The sequence below is a fragment of the Castor canadensis genome, chromosome 16 (assembly GCF_047511655.1).
Source record: "Castor canadensis chromosome 16, mCasCan1.hap1v2, whole genome shotgun sequence".
Lineage (NCBI taxonomy): Eukaryota > Metazoa > Chordata > Mammalia > Rodentia > Castoridae > Castor > Castor canadensis.
Genome location: NC_133401.1, coordinates 76,465,874 through 76,472,244, shown reverse-complemented (window position 1 = coordinate 76,472,244; position 6,371 = coordinate 76,465,874). Strand labels below are relative to the sequence as shown.

The 6,371-nt window shown below is 48.9% G+C and overlaps 1 non-coding gene across 1 annotated transcript; it reads left to right on the top strand.

Moving 5' to 3' along the window:
- The first annotated feature begins 5,312 nt into the window (after window positions 1-5,312).
- On the top strand, window positions 5,313-5,414 carry LOC141418312 (U6 spliceosomal RNA). The gene has a single exon (XR_012442985.1). It is a non-coding gene; the product is annotated as a U6 spliceosomal RNA (small nuclear RNA).
- The last annotated feature ends 957 nt before the right edge of the window (window positions 5,415-6,371 follow it).

The following is a 6,371-nucleotide window of genomic DNA, read 5'->3' as shown; positions in this document are numbered from 1 at the left end:
TTCATTCTTTGGTTTTTTTTTCTTCTCTTTTTTTGGCCTTACCAGGGCTTGAACTCAGGGCCTTACACTTGTGAGGCAGGCGTTGTACCATTTGAGCCACTCCACAAGCCCTTTTTTGTGTGGGGTATTTTTTGAAATAGGGTCTCAGGAAATATTTGCCCAGGCTGGCTTTGAACTTCGATTCTCCTGATTCTGCCTCCTGAGTAGCTAGAATTACAGGTGTGAGCCTCCAGGGCCTGGCCATCTGTTGACTCACAAATCGTTTTAGTATCTGCCATGTAACAGGCACTGTGCTACATACTCTGGAAGTTACAGTGATGGACGAGACAGTTTCCTTCCTTTCTCATGGGGCTTACATTCTAGTGGGAGACCAATTCACAAACAAGCAAATAATATTGTTATTATGCCACGATGGAAATAGATAGGAGTGGGATAATCAGAGATGGGAGAGGCTGAAATTTTCTTTTAGAGTTCATCTTTTCAGGTTCACTTATATACACATTTACAAATTTTAAGTGCACAGCTAATGAATTTTTACCTATGTGCACACCTTGGAACTACTATGTAGATCAGGAACAAACTAGGTCAGGCACAGCAACTCACGCCTATAATCCCAGCTCCTTGGGAGCCAGAGATTGGAAGAATCAAGGTAGAAGATCAGCTCAGGCAAAAAGATAGCAAGACCCCATCTCAACCAATAAAGCTGTGTGTGGTGGGGCACTTCTGTGGTCCCAACTGCATAGGAGGCAGAGGCTGGAGGATCACAGTCCAAAGCCAGCCCACGCAAACAGCATGACACCCTATCTGAAAAATAACTGAAGCAGAAAAAGGGCTGGAGGAGTGGCTCAAGTGACAGAGTGCCTGCCTAGCAAGCATGAGACCTCAGTGCCACCCAAAAAAAAAAAAAAAACGAACTTCCAGCCTCCATTCCCCTGTCCTGAGGCTTTCTTAAGACCCCTCCTGGCCAGTACAGATGTCCCTTGGTTCACATGAGAATTACGTCCCCCAAACTCTTCACAAATTGAAAATGACTAGAAGCTGAGCCTGCATGTAAACACGCCTCACCTACTGAGCATCATAGCTTGGCAGCACAGCCTTTTCACTCTTGGCAGTGGCTTGCGGTGTGTTCTTCACAAGAGAACACACACTGCATAATGGTAGGCAGGGGAAAACACAGAAACTCAAAGTACAGTTTCCACTGAATGCATTTTGCTTTGCACCATCACAGAGTCAAAAAGTCATTGAGGCAAACCATCGCAAGGACATACAGCAATGCTAAGGACTGGGGGTGAGGGGGGATGTGGAGGGAGGGAGGGCTCCCCTGGCAAGAGCTGCAGGAACGAAGACCTTGATATAGGAAAGAGCTTGGTATAGTTGAGGGACAGACTGAAGGCCAGAGGGATGGAGAGGTGAAAAGGAGAAGGGCAGCATGAAGCTGGAAGATCATACAGAACCCCGAAGGCCATGGCTAAGTTCATCACACTCAAGAAAGCTCATTTTATCCCGGGATGGTGGCTCATACCTATAATCCCAGCTACTCAGGAGGTGGAGATCCAGTGCAACAGGTTATCAAGACCCAAGTTCAACAAACAAGCTGGGCATGGTGGTACACACCTGTAATTCTAGCTACAAGAGAAGCATAGGTGGGAAGATTGAGGTCCAAGACTGGCCTAGGCAAAAAGGGGGACTGTATCTGAAAAACAACTAAAGCAAAAAGGGCTGGAGGCATGGTTCAAGTGGTAGAGCACCCGCCTGGCAAGCACAAAGTCCTAAGTTCAAACCCCAGTACTATCAAAAAGAAAAACAAGCAAACTGATTTTCTCCGGACGCAAGAGTGAGCACGACACTAAATATAGGCATAATCTATTGCTGATCGCAATATAGACTCACAGCATGAGCCAGGCCACTCCCAGACTCATTGGGCACTTATTATTAGTAACAAGTCACTTGCCAGCACACCCCTCCATCAGTGAGACAGACCAAGATATCCCGGCATTCCTGAGAACCATTGCTCTAAAAATGGCGGAATGGATCCTGCACAACAAATCTTCACCCCCTCCCTCAGCCCAGGAGTTCCCAGTGTGCAGAGATCTGAGGGCCTAAGATGCCACAGTGCAGTGGAGCCGCTACTCCCTGGCAGCTTGCTCTGACCCCTAGAGACAGGAGGCACTGCATGGAGTGGGCCTGGAAAGACTGGCCCCAGGCAAAAAGAAAATGGGGTTGATTTAACATAACTTCATTCTCACTGGGTCACAAACCATGTGAGATTAGACTGGGTCTGAGAAACCCAGGCAGAAATCCGCGGTCCAAACAGATCTATATGTGGGTCCCATCCTGTCCGGCACCCCTGGGAGGACCAGCTTCTGAGAGCCAGTGGTACTTTTGTTTGTAAACACTTCTTTTTCTTCCTCCCTCCCTTCCCCGACCTGGTGATACATACCTGTAATCCCAGCACTCAGAAGGTTGAGGCAAGAGGTTTGTGAGTTTGAGGTCAGCCTGGGATACATAGTAAGACCCTGTCTCAAAAAAATAAGCAAACAAAAAATTTAGGAGACCCTTCAGCCACTTCATCTTCCTTCCCCAGAGATGTAAGATTTGAAGGTAGTAGACTTAACACCGGGTATCCTGGGTAAGAAATCCAGCCTAAGCAAGACGGCAGGACCCCAAAGCTCTGTGGCTGCCATGTCTGGGCCTCACTTCAACCCATGTCTCATTCCTTGGCACCCAACCAAGGAGACCAGGGAGAGCGACAGGGATCACAGGAGAACCCCAGTACTCTGTGGGGGTGGGTGGGGGGACTCAGGTGGGGGAAGAGACCTTACAGGGCCTGGGGCTGGGCTCTTGTCTTCCTTGGATGAGGTCCCAGATTGCTGGAGATGGTAGGTTTCTGACAAGTGACAGAAGCATGTGACACAGTTAAGGGATCTCTGGTGGCCAGCTGATGGCTGGTTTATTCCCTAACCCTTCTGAGGGTGGCTGCTTCTTTGGTGAGCCTCTTAGAGTTCCCAGGATGGCGGCCCAATTGAGGAAGGTGTTCCCAGAAGGTGGACTTCCCAGATGCATGGGGACCCCAGTCCCTCTTCCTAGTTCTGTCACTTACTAGGGCCTCAGTAACCAGGGCCTGTCTTTAGGTCTGCACATTTGTAGGTAATGATGAAGATGCTTGGATCCAAAGGGCTCTTCTCATCCAGGATACACAGCGAAAGGCTCCATCCTCTTCTGGAGAAATTGTGCCAGATCCGAAGCTATGCTTATCACAGTGCAAAAGCGGTGGACCCCACTGCCCTGACAGGGCTCAGGGCAACCTGACAAATGAGGGTACCTGGGGGGAGGTCTTCCCATGCTGACTCACTTATGATCAGAATTATGACTGGGGAAGCACTCACCTAGAGGGTGCCAAAAGCTCAATAATACAAATAATATTTTAATACAATATGCTAACCAAAATTAATGCAGAAATGATGAGCAAAATATCAAAATTTTAAATAAAGACGGGATCTGACAGGGTTGAGGTGGGGAAAGTGAGGGAGGGAAAGCTGTACAAGCACAGGTTGAACCCTGATCCACCCAACAGCAGTACCGGAGCCCTAGGCAGCCCCAGCTGGTAGGAGGAAACTCTTCTCTTCCCTCCTGCTTGTCATCTTCACCTAAGCCACTAGGGGGCGAACGTCTACCACACAAGTCTGCAGCCAAGAAGCCAAGGCTGGAGCTCTACCTTGGTCTCCACTGTTTCCTAGATTCAGAGAAAGAGATCATAAGATCCATGATCTTATGTGGCCATGACCCTAGGCTGGAAAAAAAAGAAGGAATACGAGCCTCGCCTCTTCGTGACATTTTCACTTGCAGGGTTTGAAGCACCCTGTACATGGCAGTGATAACCTGGTATGTGCAGGTTGGAAACAAGAAATCTGAGTTCCCATCCTTCTGTGTCTTCTGGTTCATTGTGTGGTTTTGGCCACATCACTTAATATCTGGTGGCCTGTTTCCCCAGCTATAAAATGAAGGGTTGGGCCAAATGATCTCCCAGTCCACTTTGGCACTAGATATTTGTTTTGTCTCCAAAACAGAGGTAGGGAAAGAGCCTTCAGTTCCTGAAACACATATTTTAACAGCTGGATAAATCCAGCTCCCACACCGGGGCCTCCACTCCCACTGAAGCCTTTTAACAGATTACTGCTGTTAGGCTTCTGGAGCTAGAATGTAAGTAATGGTAACTCTTCCTGACCAGGCTGTATGATACTTGATAGCCTCTTTTCCTCTCCTCCATACCCCTGTGAGCAGGAGCCAGGATCACCCACCTCACTTTACAGATGGAGATATTTGTGACCTAGACAGGTGAGGTCAACGCCAAGGTTATCTCACTGGTAAATGACATCACTGGGATTGGACCCAGCACATCTGAATCCAGTAGGGGGACTGTCACCAGTGGTGACCATGAGCAGGTCAGTCTATGAGCAACAGACCCTCCTGGCCACCCGTGGCTCCCAGGAGGAACGGGGACCCCAGTTCCAGGAGGAACCATGGGAGGAACCAGAGGAAAAATCGCCATGAATGTGAAACCCTCCTGAGTGTCAAGGAGCTCAAAATAATTTCCCTCCCAAAGCAAGATCTTGTCTGTTCAGGAAGGTTTCATTTCAACACAGGTGTTCCAGGGATACTCAGGAAGGAGTGTTCTGGTGATCCCCAAGTCAGGCCAGAATTCATCTGGCTCCAGAACCTACCCAGACTTTCAGAGACTCCCCTAGGGGTGGGGAAACAACTGCCCTTCCTATGTGCCCTCTCTTTTTACAGTCTGACTCTTGAATGGGCACCGCCTCTGAGTCTAGGTAGAGTGTGGCCAGCACTGCTGATCCCTGGGACAAACTTCAGGAGAAGTTCCATCCTGCTTTTCAGAGAGAAGTGAGACAGGCAGGGTCTTTCTGTCCATCCTCCCCTTCCCTGGGGTCCACAGTTGTTCTTAGACACATGCAGATTGAAAATAGAACCTTTTGGGCCACATATGGAGATGTGTGATGTAATCCCAGTTACTCGGGAGGTAGAGATGGGGGGGATCGCAGTTTGAGGCCAGACCAGGCAAAAAGTTAGCAAGACCCTATCTTGATCAATGAGCTATGTGTGGGCTAACGGCATGGCTAAAGTGGCAGCCTGCCTGGAAAGCTAGGGGCCCTGAGTTCAAACACCAGTACTGCTGGAGGAAGGATGGCGGGGAGGGGAGAATAAGGGAACTTCTGTCCGAGGGTCTCAGGTCCAGCTCCTCACCCACAAGGTCAGAGGGCAGAAGATGGTGGCTTACTTGCTATTGAACATCTGTGGTACTCACCATGGCAGCATATATGCTAAAATTGGGACAATACAGAAATTGCATGGCCCCTGTTCAAGATGACGTGAAAACCTGTGAGATGTTAAAAATTCAAGAATCTGAAAAATTCCCAGCATTCCCTCTCTCTGCTCCAGAGACAGAGGCCTAAAAGAATTTCTCAGAAAAAGCCCAAAGATTCCTCTGACCAAATTCCCCCCTTTTTTTCCTTTGAGACAAAGTCTTACTGTATAGTCCAGGCTAGCCTCAATCCCATAATCCCTCCTTCTTCAGCCTCCCGAGTACTGAGGTTATAGGCAAGCACCACTTTCCTTCCTTCCTTCCTTCCTTCCTTCCTTCCTTCCTTCCTTCCTTCCTTCCTCCTCCTTCCTTCCTCCTTCCTTCCTTCCTCCTTCCTCCCTTCCTTCCTCCTTCCTCCCTTCCTTCCTTCCTTCCTTCCTTCTTTCTTTCAACAGGCATTCTTCATCTACTTTACAATTTTGTCTCAGCTTGGCCCTGATTTAAAAGCGAGAAGGAAGAGGCCAGCTTCTTCACTGGCATTTCTTCTTGTCCTTGTCAACAATGTGAGGCCCATGCATTCCCAGCCCACGGTGGTGGTTTTCCCAGCTAACAGTGACAATGACCTAAAATGGCTTCCTGGTGTGAAATGCCCATATTCCACTGGGGGCTCCCTATCACATGAAGCAGGTTTAGTGCGTAAGCAGAATTACACAGAGATCGAGGGCCTCTGAGGTGAAAGGCTGACTAGGGCACCAATCCTGAACTGATTTGCGGCTGCCCCATTCCTTGGCAGTGCTGAATGGACAAACGGCTTTTGAAAATGCCCTGTTGCCCAGAGTTGAGTCTGGTTCCAGGTGTTCTTCAACCTCCACCTTCCAGAGGAAGTGTTACAGCCTGGAAAGGCCACTGCCATAAGGAACAGAGATAAGAATGGGAGCTAGAGGGTGCCTGCCACCCTCGCAGGGTGGTCCTAGAGTTAAAGGCACCTACCGAGTTGAGGATCACTGAAGGGCAGAGCCTAAATGCCTGGCAGACTTGATCAAGTTTGTTTATT